Source organism: Microcaecilia unicolor, chromosome 5, assembly GCF_901765095.1.
Source record: "Microcaecilia unicolor chromosome 5, aMicUni1.1, whole genome shotgun sequence".
NCBI lineage: Eukaryota > Metazoa > Chordata > Amphibia > Gymnophiona > Siphonopidae > Microcaecilia > Microcaecilia unicolor.
The window spans coordinates 284,900,807-284,920,660 of NC_044035.1; positions in this window are offsets into that span (position 1 = coordinate 284,900,807).

Here is a 19,854-nt window from a genome sequence, read left to right on the forward strand (position 1 = left end):
CTTCCTAAAAAAATAGAAAAAATCTTCCACAAAAAGAACAAGAAGAGCACAAGGGTAGAAAATGCCACACACCCAATGTAAACTGGAGCAAGACAGAGAATCACGTTTAACTGTTCAGAATTTGGCGTTCATTAGCTCTAAATGTTGTGGAAATGAGTCACGATTCCAAAGATTTAGGGGCCCTTTTACTAAGCCACGTGTATACGTGCTCCCAACGCACACCAAAATGGAGTTACTGCCCAACTACTGTGTGGCTGTTGTGGTAATTTCTTTTTTGGTGTGCGTCTGAAAAATATTTTTTATTTTCAGCCGCGCATCAAGTGAAATTTGACACGCATAGGTCATTACCGCCCAAATTCTTTACCACTAGGTCAATGGCTGGCGGTAAGGTCTCAGACCCAAAATGGACGCATGGCAATTTTCATTTTGCTGCACGTCCATTTTCGGCAAAAAAGAGGCCTTTTTTTACAGGTGCGCTAAAAAATGGATCGGTGTGCGCCCAAAACCTGTGCCTACAGTATCGCAAGCAATTTTTCAGCGCACCTTTGTAAAAGGAGCCATTAGTGCTGATTAAAAGAACCTCTGATGAAGGCAGAATTTATGAAACACGGCCTGTGTTTGGGTCATGCCGTCAGCATTTGTGTGATTGATTGTGGAATAAAGATTCTTCTTGTCGATGTCAGCAGTCATCTGCTTTCTGAAGAATCTTTCCTGTGTTGCTCCAGTTTACATTGGGTGTATGGCATCTTCCACCCTTGTGCTGGAAAAATACGTCCTGACATTATTCCTGAGTCGCCCCCCCCCCCCCCCCCCCCCTTGCATTCTAAAAATGTTCTCTAGTTCTACCACCTTCCCATCTCTGGAAAAGGTTTGTTTGTAGATTATTACCTTTCAAATATTTGAATGTCTGTATCATATCATCCCTGTCTCTCCTTTCCTCCAGGGTATATATGTTCAGGTCATCAAGTCTTTCATACATCTTGTGATGCAAATCCCATACCATTTTCATTGCTTTTCTCTGAACTGCTTCAAGTCTTTTATGTCCTTAGCAAAATACAGCCTCCAAAACTGAACACAATGCTCCCCAAGTAGGGCCTCACCAATGACTTGTGCAGAGGCATCAACATCTCCTTTCTTCTGCTGGCTATATCCTTCTCAATGCAGCCTTCTGGCCATGGCCACCGCCATGTCAATTATTTATTAGGATTTATTTACCAGCTTTTTGAAAGAACTCACTCAAGGTGGTGTACAGTAAGATTGTTTTGTCACTTTGAGAACCTCAGACACCGTCACCACATTGTCCCTGTACTCTTGTCTTTGCCTCTGAGACAGGCGTTACCTTCTGGAGGTCTCCTGGAGTGTGGACCATTGCCCCCCAGGCAAGAAAAACTCTGGCTACTAAATAAGTATTAGACATAATAAATGTTTGTTCAAATAGTAAAAGAAACCAATCAGTAATTATTGAAATATCAACAAATAAAATTCCAATAGAGTATAATATGTAGCAAATAAAAACAGAATTTTCCCTGGGAGCTGTCAATATGTCCACCTGCTAGTGGACACACTGAGGCTCGCTGTCCTCAGTTCTGTTTCATCCTAAATACATTTTTTTTTCTTCCTTTCTTCGTTATCTTAATTACCCTTCCTACTTAATGAATATGCATCTTTCTAGAATATTCTATTTCCTTTTATGTTGAATCCTGTTACAGCACTTTCTACCATCTTCCAGCTTCTATCATTCATTCCCTAATTGCATGGACAGTTTTAAGGCCTGTCATATAAGCTTAAGTTTTCATTAGATAATGGTTTGCCCTGTGTCCTTGTTAAGCATAGTCACTATGCTGGTCCTCCCCCCCCCCCCCCCCCTCCCCACACACACACACCCTCTTGCTGAGCCTACAATTTCATCCACACCCACTTACTTCTCCTTTTGATTGTTTATCTGGATACTTCAGGTGTCCTTAGTCATAGGAGTCTCTGACCAGCAACTTATCACATTAGCATAGGCCAAATGTCAAACCACAAATTTCTACAGCCTTAGAAAGGTAATTACCAGAAAAAATACATTTCTAGCTGTCTTGCAAGTCCAAATTTTAGTTACATTTGTACCCTGCACTTTCCCACTCGCGGCAGGCAATGGAGGGTTAAGTGACTTGCCCAGAGTCACAAGGAGCTGCCTGTGCCGGGAATCAAACTCAGTTCTTCAGTTCCCCAGGACCAAAGTCCACCACCCTAACCACTAGGCCACTCCTCCCAGCTTAAGAAATGCAAAATAGCTATATTAAAATAAAAACTTTCCATGGCTTCTGTGATCTACATCCCTCTCCTGAACTGTGCTTATCAATCTCTCTCCTATCTGGTACATCTCCTTTGGATTTCTGCACCCCAGGTGCATCAATCTGCATTTCTTGGCATTACATTTTAACTATACAAATACAATTTGTTCAAAAAGGCATACTATAACGATCCAACCTAAACACCTGAACCCTACAACACAACAAAACTTATACCAGATCTGGACAATTTGGACCTTGGTCAAAACTTAACTCTCCCTCCTTGACTACCTAATTTACTCTGTCACTTATGTAACTTTAACGCAATACTACTCTGTATTTCTCAAACCGGAATTGGCGATCGCCAACACAATATTATGTAAGCCACATTGAGCCTGCAAAAAGGTGGGAAAATGTGGGATACAAATGCAACAAATAAATACAAAATGGGAAAATAAATACGTACTACCTGTGCTCAAATTAAAATACAAAAATATATAGTACAGAGCAAACTTCATTTACAATGACATCAAAAATTATATAAACACAAATAACAATCACCAATAATAAAGTGAATGAGTTAAAAGGGTAAACAGAAAATTTAATACAAAACATTTTATTATAAAGATATGAAAAAAATATAAGAATTAACTACAAACACTAATAAATCAGAAACTGGTAGATGGTTATTTCTATATAATATGCAACGTGGAGGAGTGGCCTAGTAGTTAGAGCACTGGTCTTGCAATCCAGAGGTGGCTGGTTCAAATCCCACTGCTGCTCCTTGTGATCTTGGGCAAGTCACTTAACCCTCCATTTCCTCAGGTACAAACTTAGATTGTGAGCCCTCCTGGGACAGAGAAATATCCAGTGTACCTGAAGGTAACTCACGTTGAGCTACTACTGAAAAAGGTGTGAGCAAAATCTAAATAATAAATAAACGTGGACTTTCACACCTATTGGAACCTTAATATGAAAAACAAAACTTTTCTGAAGCTAAATGCTCCAGGAAAGATCAAATACCCCTATTTAAGTCCAAATATAGGATCGAGTCCACAAATGTGCAAAATCCAACTAAAGTCTGTCATAGACGCACCGCCATTTGGTGTCTTTTATCACATACAGTGGTGGAAATAAGTATTTGATCCCTTGCTGATTTTGTAAGTTTGCCCACTGACAAAGACATGAGCAGCCCATAATTGAAGGGTAGGTTATTGGTAACAGTGAGAGATAGCACATCACAAATTAAATCCGGAAAATCACATTGTGGAAAGTATATGAATTTATTTGCATTCTGCAGAGGGAAATAAGTATTTAATCCCTCTGGCAAACAAGACCTAATACTTGGTGGCAAAACCCTTGTTGGCAAGCACAGCGGTCAGATGTCTTCTGTAGTTGATGATGAGGTTTGCACACATGTCAGGAGGAATTTTGGTCCACTCCTCTTTGCAGATCATCTCTAAATCATTAAGAGTTCTGGGCTGTCGCTTGGCAACTCGCAGCTTCAGCTCCCTCCATAAGTTTTCAATGGGATTAAGGTCTGGTGACTGGCTAGGCCACTCCATGACCCTAATGTGCTTCTTCCTGAGCCACTCCTTTGTTGCCTTGGCTGTATGTTTTGGGTCATTGTCGTGCTGGAAGACCCAGCCACGACCCATTTTTAAGGCCCTGGCGGAGGGAAGGAGGTTGTCACTCAGAATTGTACGGTACATGGCCCCATCCATTCTCCCATTGATGCGGTGAAGTAGTCCTGTGCCCTTAGCAGAGAAACACCCCCAAAACATAACATTTCCACCTCCATGCTTGACAGTGGGGACGGTGTTCTTTGGGTCATAGGCAGCATTTCTCTTCCTCCAAACACGGCGAGTTGAGTTCATGCCAAAGAGCTCAATTTTTGTCTCATCTGACCACAGCACCTTCTCCCAATCACTCTCGGCATCATCCAGGTGTTCACTGGCAAACTTCAGACGGGCCGTCACATGTGCCTTCCGGAGCAGGGGGACCTTGCGGGCACTGCAGGATTGCAATCCGTTATGTCGTAATGTGTTACCAATGGTTTTCGTGGTGACAGTGGTCCCAGCTGCCTTGAGATCATTGACAAGTTCCCCCCTTGTAGGCTGATTTCTAACCTTCCTCATGATCAAGGATACCCCACGAGGTGAGATTTTGCGTGGAGCCCCAGATCTTTGTCGATTGACAGTCATTTTGTACTTCTTCCATTTTCTTACTATGGCACCAACAGTTGTCTCCTTCTCGCCCAGCGTCTTACTGATGGTTTTGTAGCCCATTCCAGCCTTGTGCAGGTGTATGATCTTGTCCCTGACATCCTTAGACAGCTCCTTGCTCTTGGCCATTTTGTAGAGGTTAGAGTCTGACTGATTCACTGAGTCTGTGGACAGGTGTCTTTCATACAGGTGACCATTGCCGACAGCTGTCTGTCATGCAGGTAACGAGTTGATTTGGAGCATCTACCTGGTCTGTAGGGGCCAGATCTCTTACTGGTTGGTGGGGGATCAAATACTTATTTCCCTCTGCAGAATGCAAATAAATTCATATACTTTCCACAATGTGATTTTCCGGATTTAATTTGTGATGTGCTATCTCTCACTGTTACCAATAACCTACCCTTCAATTATGGGCTGCTCATGTCTTTGTCAGTGGGCAAACTTACAAAATCAGCAAGGGATCAAATACTTATTTCCACCACTGTAAATCTATGTGATCTAAACCATTCTTTCCAACTTCCAAAGTCCATAAATGTCAAAATCAAAGTTCCAGACATTAGTTGGATTTTGCACATTTGTGGACTTGATCCTATATTCAGACTTAACAGGGGTATTTGATCTTTACTGGATCATTTAGCTTCAGATAAGTTTTGTTTTTAATATTAAGATCCCAATAGATGTCAAAGTCCACATTGCATATTATATAGAAGTAACCATCTACCAGTTTCTAGATTTATTAGTGTTTGTAGTTGATTCTTATATTTTTTGTTATCTTTATAATAAATTGTTTTGTATTAAATTTTCTGTTTACCCTTTTAACTCATTCAGTTTATTATTGGTGATTGTTATTGAATTGTTTGTATAGTTTTTGATGTCATTGTAATTGAAGTTTTCTCTGTACTATATATTTTTTATTAAATTTTAACTGACAGACCTTTGACCATTCTTCTAATTTTTGGAGATCTATTTTCCCTCTGGGGTAACCACTCTATTATTTTATTTTATTTATTTTATTGCATTTGTATCCCACATTTTCCCATCTTTTTGCGGGCTCAGTGTGGCTTACAATAAGTTGTGAGTGATAGAAATACAATTTGTTACTACTCGGTTATGGATTACATTGTGAGGAGTTAAGCGAGACAACTCAGAGTATCATTAAGGAATATAACAATGGAAAAGAGCAGTTAAACATTGGGGGAACAACGGGAAACTAAAAGGGGCAGTACATAACAACAAGAAAGCATATGGCATACATTTTCTGTGAGAAGTATGAGTGTGGTGAGATTACAGAGGATGAGAATTCAGAGTGGCTGTATTGAAGCATTATTGAACCGTGGGTGTGGGCTTTATGTGTTTTGGTTCTTTCCGTAAGTATTCTCAAAAAGATGGGTCTTCAATAGTTTGTGGAAGGTGGCTTGCTCGTAGGTCGTTTTCAGGTTGCGCGGCAGTGAGTTCCAGAATTGCGTGCTCATGTAAGAAAAGGTTGACGCGTGCAGCGCCTTGTATTTCAAGCCTTTGCAATTAGGGAAGTGGAGGTTGAGGAAAGTTCGGGATGATCTTTTAGCATTTCTGGGTGGTAGATCTATTAGATCAGACATGTATGCTGGGGCTTTACCATGAATGATTTTGTGGACTAATGTGCATGCTTTAAAAGTAATGCGTTCCTTAAGTGGGAGCCAGTGTAGCTTCTCTCGTAAGGGTTTTGCACTTTCATATTTTGGTTTTCCGAAGATGAGTCTGGCTGCTGTGTTCTGGGCTGTTTGGAGTTTCCACAGTATTTGCTCTTTGCAACCTGCGTATAGTGAGTTGCAGTAGTCCAGATGGTTGAGTACGAGGGATTGCACTAGGCTGCAAAAGACGGATCTTGGGAAGAATGGTCTTATTCTTTTCAATTTCCACATGCAGTAGAACATCTTTTTGGTTGTGTTGTTTGCATGGGTTTCGAGTGTTAGGTGGCGTTCGATAGTGACGCCAAGGATTTTTAACGTTTCTGAGATTGGAAGGTTTAGTTTTGGTACGTCTATAGCGGTGAATTCATTCGTGTTGTACTGGGAAGTGAGTATCAGGCATTGAGTTTTTTCTGCATTTAGTTTCAAGCGAAATGCATCTGCCCAGGTGTTCATGATGTGTAGACTTTGGTTAATTTCATTGAGGATCTCTTTAATGTCTTTGAAAGGGATGTATATTGTTACATCATCGGCGTATATATATATATGGGTTGAGGTTATGATTTGATAGGAGTTTTGCCAAGGGGATCATCATTAGGTTGAAGATGGTTGGTGAGAGGGGTGATCCTTGTGGTACTCCACATTCAGGTGTCCATGCAGCAGAAGTGGTTGAATTTGATGTGACTTGATATGACCGCTGGGTTAGGAATCCCTTGAACCAGTTTAGGACATTTCCTCCGATGCCAAAATATTCAAGTATGTGTAATAGGATTTTGTGGTCAACCATGTCGAAGGCACTTGACATGTCAAATTGTAGGAGGAGTATATTGTTGCCAGTTGCAATTATTTGTTTAAACTTAGTCATAAGGGTAATTAATACTGTTTCTGTGCCGTGGTTCGACCGGAATCCTGATTGGGCATCATGCAGTATTGAGTGTTTGTTTAAATAGTTTGTGAGTTGTTTAGTTACCATTCCTTCGGTTATTTTGGTTATTAGTGGTATGGATGCTACTGGTCTGTAATTGGTTATTTCGCTTGCGCTTTTCTTTGTATCTTTGGGTATTGGGGTGAGTAAAATTTTTCCTTTTTCTTTTGGGAAAAGTCCGTTTTGTAGCATGAAGTTAACGTGGTTCGTTAGGTCTATTATGAATTGTTGAGGAGCTGATTTCATGAGGTTGTTTGCGCATGTGTCTAATTTGCAGTGGGATTTGGCAAATCTTTTAAGTGTTCCAGAGATGAGGTTTTCTGATAGTAGTTCGAATTCGGTCCAAGTTCTGTCTGCTGGGTATGTTCCGTCTTCTGGGTCTAGACAGTCTAGAAGTGTGGCTTAGTCAATAGGGCTGGCGGGTATTTTAGTTCGTAGTTGTATAATTTTTTCCTTGAAGTATTTCGCAAGGTTGTCAACATCTGGAATGTCTTTGTTGTTGTTTGTAACTGGTGTGGTGTCTAACAGTTTGTTCACAAGGAAGAACAGTTTATGTGTGTCTTTGTAGTTTGGTCCTATTATTGTTTTGTAATGTAATCTTTTGGTCTGTTTTATGGTATATTTGTATTTCCTTCGAAGTTGCTTCCAGGCATTTAGTGTTTCTTCGTCTTTCTTTTTGTTCCAAGCACGTTCTAGTTTCCTGACTTGTGTTTTAAGCTTTTTCAGCTCTTCGGTGAACCATGGGTTTGGTTTTTTCCTGTGTGTATTCTGGTTTGGATTGGGGCCATTTTGTCTATTGGCTATCTTCGTGTCATCCGCAAAAAGGCAACCCTTTTTCCTTTTAACCCTTCAACAGTGTGTCTCACAAATATATTAAAGAGAATCGGCCTCAGTACCAACCCTTGAGGCACTCCTCACCTTCCTTTCCTCCAATCGGATTCCATTTACCACCACCTTTTGTCACCTGTTGGTCAACCAGTTTCCAGTCCAGTTCACCACTTTGGCTCCTAGGTTGAGCCCTCTCAGCTTATTCATGAGTCATCAATGTGGAACCGTATGAAAGGCTGTGCTGAAATTCAAGTAGATTACACCTAGTTCATATCTCTGCATCCAATTCTTTGGTCACCCAGTCAGAGAAATCAATCAGATTCATTTGGCAGGATTGTCCTTTGGTAAATCCGTGTTGCCTCAGATCCTGCAACCCGTTGGCTTCTAGAAAGTTAACTATCTTTTTCTTCAGCAGCGACTCCATTATTTTTCCTACCACCAATGTAAGGCTTACTGGCCTGTAGTCCTCACTTCTTCATTGTCCCCGCTTTTGTGAAGAGGGAACCGCATCAGCTTGTCTCCAATCCCGCGGACCTCTCCCGTTTCTAAAGATCTGTTAAATCCTTAAGAGGTCCCATCAGGATTTCTCTGCGCTCCCTCAATATCCCATCTAGCCCCATTGCTTTGTCCTCTTTCAATCTTCAGGTTATTTATAAATGCTTTCTTCCATGAGTAGTGTAATAGCCACTTCATTCCCAGATGTACTCTCAGCAGCTGTCCTTGGTCCTCCAGGAGTTTTTTCTGTGAACACAAGTAGTATTTGTTTAGCACGTTCGCATTATCCTCATCATGCTCCACATAGCTATTCTCAACATCTTTCAGTCTTACAATTCCATACCTAGCTTTTCTTCTTTCCCCAATATATCTGAAAAAGGGCTTATCACCTCTCTTTACAGCCATTTTTTTTCTTCCGCCTGTGCTTTCGCTAGCCATATTTCCCTGTTCACTTTTTTGAGTTTAAGCTAGTAATCTTTTCCTTTATCCTCTTGTTGTGTTCTTTATTTCTTGAACGGAGCCTCTTTTGACCTTATTTTTCGGCTACTTGTTTGGAGAACCGGGCTTCCCGCTTCTCTTGTTTTGTTTACTTTCCTTGTGTAAAGATTTGTTGCCATATTTGTAGCAGCTTTCAGCTTGGGCCGCTGTGCTTCCACTTCTCCTATATGATCAATAGAAAGTGTTTATTTTCCAACTTTGGTATACAATGGTGCTGACAACAATAAACACTTTTTATTGATCATCTTTGAGATTGTGACTGGCATCTTTCATTTTTCTGTATTGTCTGTGTTGACCTGTGGAGGATTCTTCTTCCTGTTTTGTTTGTGTTTCCACTTCTATGCCTACCCATGCTGTCAGCTCCTTCTTCAGGTATTCCCCCATTTTACCAAAATCGATATGTTTGAAATCCATTACCTTGGATTTTGTGTGTCTGCACTCAGCATTTGCGCTTATATCAAACCATATTGTGTGGTAATAGTTGCCTAGGTAGACACCCACCCAGATGTTGAAAACACTTCCTCCATTTGAGAGCACTAGATCCAGCGGCAATCCTTCCCTCATGTTTTCTGTCACCATTTGTCTGAACAAATTACTTTAACAGGCATCCACAATTTTTCTCATGTGGATAAAGGTTCCATCTTTTCTTTCCAGGTTCCATACAGCTTCCTTTCCCCAGGTTCCCTGAATTTCAGACATTTTGATATTATTTTTCACATACAGGGGTATATGGCGTCTAAAAAAAATTGGCGCAGAAGTCAGTACTGACTAAGCATATTCTATAAGTGGCGCCTAGATTTAGGAGCGGTATATAGAATATGCTTAGTTGATATCTCCGCGCCTAAAGCTACGCTTATCGGACTGGGCCATATTCTGTAACTACATGCATAAATTTTGGAATGCTCATGAAATACCCATTCCTCCGCCCCTTTCTGTCTGCACTCACTACAAGTTCAGCGCACTTCGTTACAAAATACGCTTAGCAAGTTGTGCAAATTCTAATTAGTGCCAATTAGTGCTCATTATTGCTTAAGTGCTGTTATCAGAGCTTATTAGCTTATGTGTGCTGTTATTGAATCCGTGTGGTTTTTGGCGCAGATCTCTAGGCGTGCTGTATAGAATATAGGGGACAGTGCCACTCCACCACCTTTTCAGCCCTCCCTATCCTTCCTAAAAAGATTATAGCCTAGTATGGTTGTATCCCATTCATGGGAATCATTGAACCAGGTCTCTATAGTAGCAACAATATCCAAGTCTTCGTCAAACATTAGGGCTTGCAAATCTTGAACCTTTTTAATTAGACTACAAGCATTTGTGCTCATTGCTTTCCATGTGTTAGTGAATTTAGATGAGTAGTAGTAGTATTTTCTATATTAACATTACCTTCCCCACTGCTGTCGTGTTTTTCTTGGGGGTGACTTTCTTAATTCCCTTGCCTCCTTATGTCACCCTCACCCTCAAAGTTTAAATGTCTAGAAACATACTGTCTAAATATCTTCCCAAGGATCCTTTCCTGTCACAGAAAGATGTAGGCCCATCATTACACTACAGCCTATTATTTTTCCATGTACAACCCCATCCTCCTATGTATATTATAAATGAATGTGATAGCAACTGCCATAATTCATCATTATTTTTGTACAGAAATGGTAAGACTGACTAAGGTTGTCTCCTTTTATTGTATATTGTTTCTATATTTATTGTCTAGTATTTAATTTCCCAGTTGTAATAAATGTGCTGTAGAGCAGCACTGTGTCTTTTTTTGGGATATTATTCAAGAAAGGCATGTTCTCCTGTGCTATGTATGTGAATCTAGAATGGGATGGATGTCACGTAACTTATCTTATTTGTTGAATTTATTTCTTGCCTTTCCCAGAAAAAATACTACCCAATGCAAGGTAAGATAATGTATATTCAAACATCCTACTAAACGTGTTTGTTTATTTTCAGTATTTGATATCCCATTCCTCTTGCACTTGAGCAAATCTAAAGTTGTGTACAATGTAATAAAATGTTATTTAAATAATAAAAGAAAGAAATAGAAAAGAAAATACATAAAAAAAATCAATTTTTTGTTTCAGTGACTATCTCAACCGAAACACCCTTCTGGAAATGCTGTTGAAAAAAATAAGATTTTAACCCTCTTAAATGTATTAAAATGTATTTCTGTTCATAAGTAAATGAGAAACAAATTCCAAAGGGCTGGAGCTAAAAGGGAAAAGGCTAAATGGTGGAATCTAGTCTTGAGGTTGAAACTGGTGCTATTGCTTAGATGCATTTGATCTTGTGAATGAAGACACCAGGTAGGAGCATACGGTATAAGGGAAATGGGACTTGATAATACTGCCTTTCTGAGGTTTTTGCAACTACATTCAAAGCGGTTTACATATATTCAGTTACTTATTTTGTACCAGGGGCAATGGAGGGTTAAGTGACTTGCTCAGAGTTACAAGGAGCTGCAGTGGGAATCGAACTCAGTTCCCCAGGATCAAAGTCCACTGCACTAACCACTAGGCTACTCCTCCACTCCACTAAGGGCCCTGTTTACTAAGATGTGTTGTAAGCGCGCTATCATTTTTAGCATGCGCTAATGCTAGAGACACCCATAGGAATATATGGGTGTCTAGCGTTGGCGCACACTAAAAACACTAGCACACCTTAGTAAACGGGGCTGTAAGTGTGTGTGTGTCTATATATATATATATATATATATATATTTAGTATGAAAAACCACTGTGGACTATTCTGTGGACAAGGCAGGATTTTACATTTTTTGTGATAGCAGATTGGTAGCCAATGTGCTCTTTTAAGGTAAAAAACATAGAACAGGATTTAACTACTGAAGCCAATTTGAAACTAGAAGGACAATTGAGTATCCAAAATTACCCCTAGTATCCCGAGAGATGATTAAAGGGCAAAGAATGTCCTGCTGAAATAGGAACAATATTAGACCGCTGCAGCTGGCCAGAGATCAACATTGGTCTTAGGGGTCCTTTTATTAAGGTGCATCGAAAAATGGACAGCACTAGTGTAGGTGTGTGTTTTGGGCACATGCAGATCCATTTATCAGCGCACCTGTAGAAAAGGCCTTTTTAAAATTTTTGCCAAAAATGTATGTGTGGCAAAATAAAAATTGACGTTTATCCATTTTGGGTCTGAGACCTTACTGCCAGCCATTGACTTAGTGGTAAAGTCTCACAATTGCTGCCAGGTTTCTGCTGCGTGCCAGAAAATACAAATTATTTTCTGGCAGCGTAGTGGATGCGCATCAAAAATGAAATTACCGCAAGGGCCATGTGGTAGCCGGGCGGTAACTTTAAATTGACGTGTGTTGAGCTTGTGTAGACACCTAAGCGTCTTAGTAAAAGGGCCCCTTAATTTTAAAGTGGGGTTAAATGGTCAGTATTCACAATGGAGAAGGGTAGTTAGTGGGGTTCCTCAGGGGTCTGTGCTAGGACCGCTGCTTTTTAATATATTTATAAATGATTTAGAGATGGGAGTAACTAGCGAGGTAATTAAATTTGCTGATGACACAAAGTTATTCAAAGTTGTTAAATCGCGACAGGATTGTGAAAAATTACAAGAGGACCTTACGAGACTGGGAGACTGGGCAGCTAAATGGCAGATGACGTTTAATGTGAGCAAGTGCAAGGTGATGCATGTGGGAAAAAAAGAACCCGAATTATAGCTACATCATGCAAAGTTCCACGTTAGGAGTTACGGCCCTGTTTACTAAGATGTGTTGTAAGCGCGCTATCATTTTTAGCATGCGCTAATGCTAGAGACACCCATAGGAATATATGGGTGTCTAGCGTTGGCGCACACTAAAAACACTAGCACACCTTAGTAAACGGGGCTGTAAGTGTGTGTGTGTCTATATATATATATATATATATATATATATATATATTTAGTATGAAAAACCACTGTGGACTATTCTGTGGACAAGGCAGGATTTTACATTTTTTGTGATAGCAGATTGGTAGCCAATGTGCTCTTTTAAGGAGAGGGGTCACATGACCATATTTGAGCATGAAAGACTATTAATAGCAGTGTTCTGGATCACTTGAAACAATGAATAGGGACCAAAGATAGTGTTATACAAACATTTACAGTAATAATGTCTGTGGATAACGAGCAAATATGAGCTGCAAAAGTACAGTTTTTTCCAGATAAGGACAAGGTAAAAAAAAATAAAAGGTAAAAAACATAGAACAGGATTTAACTACTGAAGCCAATTTGAAACTAGAAGGACAATTGAGTATCCAAAATTACCCCTAGTATCCCGAGAGATGATTAAAGGGCAAAGAATGTCCTGCTGAAATAGGAACAATATTAGACCGCTGCAGCTGGCCAGAGATCAACATTGGTCTTAGGGGTCCTTTTATTAAGGTGCATCGAAAAATGGACAGCACTAGTGTAGGTGTGTGTTTTGGGCACATGCAGATCCATTTATCAGCGCACCTGTAGAAAAGGCCTTTTTAAAATTTTTGCCAAAAATGTATGTGTGGCAAAATAAAAATTGACGTTTATCCATTTTGGGTCTGAGACCTTACTGCCAGCCATTGACTTAGTGGTAAAGTCTCACAATTGCTGCCAGGTTTCTGCTGCGTGCCAGAAAATACAAATTATTTTCTGGCAGCGTAGTGGATGCGCATCAAAAATGAAATTACCGCAAGGGCCATGTGGTAGCCGGGCGGTAACTTTAAATTGACGTGTGTTGAGCTTGTGTAGACACCTAAGCGTCTTAGTAAAAGGGCCCCTTAATTTTAAAGTGGGGTTAAATGGTCAGTATTCACAATGGAGAAGGGTAGTTAGTGGGGTTCCTCAGGGGTCTGTGCTAGGACCGCTGCTTTTTAATATATTTATAAATGATTTAGAGATGGGAGTAACTAGGGAGGTAATTAAATTTGCTGATGACACAAAGTTATTCAAAGTTGTTAAATCGCGACAGGATTGTGAAAAATTACAAGAGGACCTTACGAGACTGGGAGACTGGGCAGCTAAATGGCAGATGACGTTTAATGTGAGCAAGTGCAAGGTGATGCATGTGGGAAAAAAAGAACCCGAATTATAGCTACATCATGCAAAGTTCCACGTTAGGAGTTACGGACCAAGAAAGGGATCTGGGTGTCGTCGTCGATAATATGCAGAAACCTTCTGCTCAGTGTGCTGCTGCGACTAGGAAAGCGAATAGAATGTTGGGTATTATTAGGAAATGTATGGAAAACAGGTGTGAGGATGTTATAATGCCATTGTATCGCTCCATGGTGCGACCGCACCTTGAGTATTGTGTTCAATTCTGGTCGCCGCATCTCAAGAAAGATATAGTAGAATTGGAAAAGGTGCAGCGAAGGGTGACTAAAATGATAGTGGGGATGGGACAACTTCCCTATGAAGAAAGATTAAGGAGGCTAGGGCTATTCAGCTTGGAGAAGAGATGGCTGAGTGGAGTGGAACAGGTGGATGTGAAGCGTCTGTTCACGCTTTCCAAAAATACTAGGACTAGGGGGCATGCAATGAAACTAGAATGTAGTAAATTTAAAACAAATCGGAGAAACTTTTTCTTCACCCAACGTATAATTAAACTGTGGAATTTGTTGCTGGAGAAAGTGGTGAAGGCGGTTAGCTTAGCAGATTTTAAAAAGGGGTTGGACGGTTTCCTAAAGGACAAGTCCATAAACAGCTACTAAATGGACTTGGGAAAAATCCACAATCCCAGGAATAACATGTATAGAATGTTTGTACGTTTGGGAAGTTTGCCAGGTGCCCTTGGCCTGGATTGGCCGCTGTTGTGGACAAGATGCTGGGCTCGATGGACCCTTGGTCTTTTCCCAGTATGTCATTACTTATGTACTTATGTAAGATGATGCGACTAACCATGAAGTAAATGATTTCTAAGAACGAGGTCAATCAGAATAAACTAGGCAATTTGAATTGGTGTAGAACATGAGTTCAATGTTATAATAATGAAAACAATTATTAAGATTAAAAATTAAGGAACACGTGGAGGGGCATTTTCGAACAGGGGCGCCCATCTCTGAGGACATCCCCGTGAAGGGGTGGGACGTCCTGTATTATCGAAACAAGATGGGCGTCCATCTTTCGTTTTGATAATGCGGTCGGGGACGCCCATATCAACATTTAGGTCGACCTAAGAGATAGTCGACCTAAATGTTGAGATGGTCGACCTTAGAGATGGATGACCTCGTTTTTCGCCGATAATGGAAACTGAGGACGCCCATCGCAAAAATGACCAAATCAAGCCCTTTGGTCATGGGAGGAGCCAGCATTCGTAGTGCAGTGGTCCCTCTCACATGCCAGGACACCACCACCTGAGCACCCTAGGGGGGGCACTGCAGTGGACTTCACAAATTTCTCTCAGGTGCATAGCTACCTTACCTTTGGTACTGAGCCCCCAACCCCCCCAAACCCACGCCCCACAACTGCACACCAATACCATTGCCCTAAGGGGTGAAGGGGGGCACCTACATGTGGGTACAGTGGGTTTCAGGTGGGTTTTGGAAGGCTCATATTTACCACCACAAGTGTAATGGGGGGGATGGGCCTGGGTGCACCTGCCTGAAGTGCACTGCACCCACTAAAAACTGCTCCAGGGACCTGCATACTGCTGTGATGGAGCTGGGTATGACATTTGAGGCTGGCATAGAAGCTGGAAAAAAATGGTGTGTTTTTTTTTTTAAGGTGGGAAGGGGTTGGTGACCACTGGAGGAGTAAGGGGAGGTCATCCCCCATTCCCTCTGGTGGTCATCTGGTCAGTTCTGGCACCTTTTCGAGCCTTGGTTGTGAAAAAAATTGGACCAAGTCGGCCAAATGCTCGTCAGGGATGCCCTTTTTTCCATTATCGGCCAAGGCCGGCCATCTTTTAACCACGTCCCGTCCCGCCTTCGTTACACCGCTGACGCCCCCGTGAACTTTGGTCATTCCCGCGACGGAAAGCAGTTGAGGACGCCCAAAATCGGCTTTCGATTATTCCGATTTGGGCGACCCTGAGTGACAGACGCCCATCTCCCGATTTGTGTCAAATAAGTAAAAAAAGAAAAAAAATCTTTTGTTCTCCACCTTTTAAGTCACTGCTTATCCAACTGGAACAGGTTTAGACTTTTTACAGATGGACCATGCATAGGTAGTCCATTATTTCTAACAATCTTTTGCTATTGTTTTGGGTGAACTAAAATGCTGGCAAGGTCTGCCTACTAGCTTCAGCCCATATAATAGACTAGATAGACTCACTCCATCTCGTGTTTTTATCCAATCTCCTTGTTCTTTTCCTCAGGCGCCCCCCCACCCCAGATGATTTCCTTGGAAATTTCCTGGCTGAAAGCCCTCCCAGCTGACATCATAGGAGCAGACAGCCAGTGTCAGGGGAAAAGCCCCTGTGATGTCATTGGGGGGAGGGGTGGGTAGAGAAACAAGTAGACAGCCAGTCAGCTGGGAAAGGCCCCTGCATGATAGCTTGGGGAGGGGGGGATTTCAGCAAGGAGGAAATTCCCATGTGAAAATCATCTGGGGAGCCTGAAGGAAGGCAAATGAGCAGCAGGAGGAAGGTGAAACCAGAATCGGAGCACTGCAGGAGAAAGGAAACAAGGGGGGCAGTGGAGTCATTGAGTAAGTAGGAGAAAGGAGAGAGTACAGCAGCGGGATTCCTGGGCATTGTCAGAACATGGACACTTACCAAAAGACTGTTCTGTGCATATGTTAGGCACTTTCCCTACCAAGCTGCTTGCTAAATTTACATGAATTTCATTTGCATGTGATTTCCTTTGAGCATCGCTTGCTATTTCAAAATCTGTAACTTCAACTGTGCATCTAAACGGATATGGTTTTTAACAGGAACTTTTGAGCATCAGCTCCTGAGAGGGGGATACGATTGAGGTCTACAAAATCCTGAGTTGTGCAGAACAGGTAAAAGTGAATCAATTTTTCACTCTTTCAAAAAGTATACAGACTCAGGGACACTCAATGAAATCACACGGAAATACTTTTAAAACAAATAGGAGGAAATATTCTTTTCAAAGAATATTTGAACTCTTGGGAAGCTCTAGCGAGGTGCTTACAACACCTCCTAGGGTCACAGATCCTGGAACCATGGGCCAAGGAGGTCTTTATCCCACCCACCCAAGTAGCAGGAGGTCTCTATGGAGGGTGGACCCACCCAGGTAGCTGCTATGGGTGGACCAGGTAGCAATGGAGGTTGCTTTGGTCCACCCAGGTAGCCATCCCCCACCCAAGTAGCAATCCCATTTGGAATTGCAACCTACAGTTAGGGAAGCCCTGCTCTAACCATTCTGGGTTCCAGCCATCATTTCACAGTATGGTAGGACTCATTTAACATCCAAGAGCTGAAGGCAGTTATTCTTTGTTTACATTATATCTACACATGCATTCAGTACTCTTGCATTGGTGGAGTTTATAACTGCCCACTGAAACATGGTTTAATACGTAGCTTCCCAAACTGTCGGTCAGGACAACAAATAGGGTTACAACTTAAGTGGCCTCTCCATAGGTGCATCATCATTTTTTTTCACCTTATACTTTTAATTGTAAATGCAAAGCAAAGAATAAAAGCAAACAGAAAACAAACATATACTGTCAATCTAGCCCACATCAAGAAAATAGTGCATCATCATTCTGCAGCTCGGGGGGGGAGGGGGGGCGGGGGGGGTCACACAGTTTTATTTTGCTGTAATCATGGGGTCACATCCACAAAAAAATTGGGAAGCACAATTACTTTAGCTAAGGGTAGTCTTGCTTTACCAGTTTTTTTTTAAAGGCATGACTAAATATGGAAAAAAAGATGAAACAGTTGATAATAGTTTACCTACAGACTCCTGAGAAAAAGCCATAGGAGGAAGGGAATGACCTGTTGTGAATGGAAACTGGCTAAAAGATAGAAACCAGAGTAGGGTTAAATGACTGATCCTTTCTGTGGAGGAAGATGAATAGTGGAGTACTACGGGGATCTGATGCTTTTTAAATTTATTTATAAATGATCTAGAAATAGGAACAATGAGTGACATGATCAAATTTACAAATGACACCAAGTTATTCAAAGTTAAATTACATGCAGACTGTGAGAAATTGCAGGATGACCTTCATGCTCTGGCTAAACTAGATGTATCAGTTCCTGCGAATGTAACATATGTCCATCTGTAGGAAAGGAGAGAAGATTCAACAGTTTGGGCACCCTTTTTGAAGTCTACTCCAAGATTATGAAGCATAATACCTAATATGTTGTGACTTTGACTGAGTTAAACAGGAGTAAACAAAGATCTTCTTTTAGGAGGAATGGGAGGGGAGGGTTGGAGAGGTACACAGCCCTGATGTTAGGTACTTGTGACCTGGCTTAGGTACCATTGGAAACAGGATGCTGGGCTAGGTAATTCTTATGCAGTCATCTGTGGCCAGCTGAACGCACCACCAGGCAGCTATTCTGTTGGACGCATTCCAAATAATTTAGTGTTGGGTGCATCCAGGGCCGGCTCAGCCTATGGACCAGGTGAGGCTCTGGTCCAGGGCACCAGCACTAAAGGGTGCCAAATGCCCAAGCCTGTGACATCACCCAGCCCATAAAGCAACAAAGATTTAAGTTTCTCTTAGCATCTGAGATTGGTCCCGATTCCGAGGAGGTGCTTGTCTTTAGTACTTTTCTCTTCTCTTTGCCTTCTTCCTCCTTCTCGGTCCTTCCGCTGGATCCTGACCAACATTTCTCCTAGGCCCTCTCCCCTCTCAGCAGCTGGTAGGTGCACATCCTTGGAACCATCCTCCCCTCCTGGAAGACACGCTAGTTGTAGCTTGCAAGGCAAACTAAGATTGAATGAATGTTAGGTATTAGGAAAGGAGCAGAAAATGAAAATGATGGTATAATGCCTTTATATCACTCCATGGTGTTACCGCACCTCAAGTACTGTGTGCAATTCTGGTCACCGCATCTCAAAAAAGTTATAGTGGAATTGGAAAACGTACAGGGAAGGGTGACAAAAATGATAAGGGAGATGGGAAAACTTCCCTATAAGGAAAGGCTAAAGCAGCTAGGGATGTTCAGCTTGGAGAAAAGATGGTTGAGGGGAGATATGATAAAGGTCTATAAAATAATGAGTGGAGTGGAATGGGTAGACGTGAATCAATTGTTTACTCTCCAAAAATACTAGAACTAGGGGGCATGCAATGAAGCTACAAAGTAGTAATTTTAAAACAAAGCAGAGAAAATAATGTGTAATTAATCTCTGGAGTTCTTGCCAGAGAAAGTTGTAAAAGCAGTTAGCTTAGCGGGGTTTACAAATGGTTTGACTAGCTTCCTAAAAGGAAAGTCCATAGGCCATTATTAACATGGCCTCGGGGAAAATCCACTGCTTATTTCTAGAAAAAGCACCATAAAATGTATTGTACTATTGTGGTATCCTGCCAGGTACTTGTGACCTGGGTTGGCCACTGTTGGAAACAGGATACTGGGCATGATGGACCTTCGGCCTGGCCTAGTATGGTAAATTCTTATGCTTATCCAATCCCAGCGTGACTTGTAAGGAGCAGGACAATGAAGCATTTAAACTTTCAGCATCTACTGCGTTCTTCTGTCTGCCACCTCCTCTGCCTGCATACTGACCAACCAACCAAACCACTTCTGCTGCCTGTACCGCCCAGCACCCATTTCTGCTGCCTGTGACTGGAGACCGACGACTCCACACCTCTGCTGTGGCGCTGCCTGTATGAGTGCTAGTGACTGCTGCCTGCCGTGCATGCTGACTGCCTTTCTCTGCTGGGCTTGCTGCTGCTGCCGCCTCCCAGGTAAGGGGCCCAGTCTTGTAATGGTTTCAGTGGAGGGGGGGAGGGGATGGAATGGAACAGTGGAAGTTGAAATTACTGTTGGTGAGGGGAGGGGGTTAGCATTGTGGAAGTTGTTGGGGAGGGGATTTGAAGTTGCT